Source organism: Pundamilia nyererei, unplaced genomic scaffold (genome assembly GCF_000239375.1).
Source record: "Pundamilia nyererei isolate P.nyererei 1_Seehausen unplaced genomic scaffold, PunNye1.0 scaffold00121, whole genome shotgun sequence".
Classification (NCBI taxonomy): Eukaryota; Metazoa; Chordata; class Actinopteri; order Cichliformes; family Cichlidae; genus Pundamilia; species Pundamilia nyererei.
The window spans coordinates 212406-213363 of NW_005187522.1; positions in this window are offsets into that span (position 1 = coordinate 212406).

Below are 958 nucleotides of genomic sequence, written 5' to 3' on the forward strand. Positions count from 1 at the left end.
TTTTCCTTTTCTCTTTTTTTGACTAAATAATGTCAATGCACTTTATTGTAACAAGTCCTTTTTTTTTCTTCAATAAAAATATAATTAAAAAAAAAGAAATTGATAAATACTCACTCATAGCACATTTAACAATGGTAAAATTAATGCAGTTTAACACAATCCACACAGTGTAATCGCCACGGGCTAAAGATGGAAAAGTGGTCAGCATCAGAAAGGGAGGAAATATAACTGGCTATGCAGCTAGCTTACGCCCTTGTTGTGTAGCTGCGCTGAGCAGGATTTTTCTTTCCACAGCTTCAACAAAGATTTAGGGTAAAATAGGAACTTCTTTATTTGCAGTTTGTGCATCAGAAACTAGTCAATAAAGGAAAGTCTTTGGATATAGTTTTGAGAGACATTTGCAGATAGTAAAGTAAGATATGAATGGAACTATTTGAAATTCCAGTTTTTCTTGATTGCTTCATTGCTTGGCTGTTTTGGCACAGCGAGGATTCTCTGAATCTTTGTGTCCATTTTCTTAGCGACTTATTCAGTTCAGGGTTTCAGAGGGATGGCACCTATACTAGCTGGAGCCTATATTACTGGGTAAGAGGCAGGGTACAAACTGGACACGTCACCAGTCTATCACACCCTCACATTAACATCTTTTGATACTTTAGGCTCACCAGTTAACCTGATATGTATGTTTCTGGACACTGGATTAAGAACCCACAGGCACAGAGAAACTGTATAGACCTGTGGCGTCAAAGTAACTGTGATTCATCCTCTAAATGCATCTATAAAATTAAATTAAACATAATTAAAAATCATAAATGAATATGTCTTTACATTGTACAACCAAAAAAAATCACCATTTTAGAGGCAGTATGAAAAAAAACTTTCCATGTATACTATCTGGACCACATATTTCTTCGAGCAGAAGATTATTTCCTCCTGTTATAAGGAAATTGGACTTTCA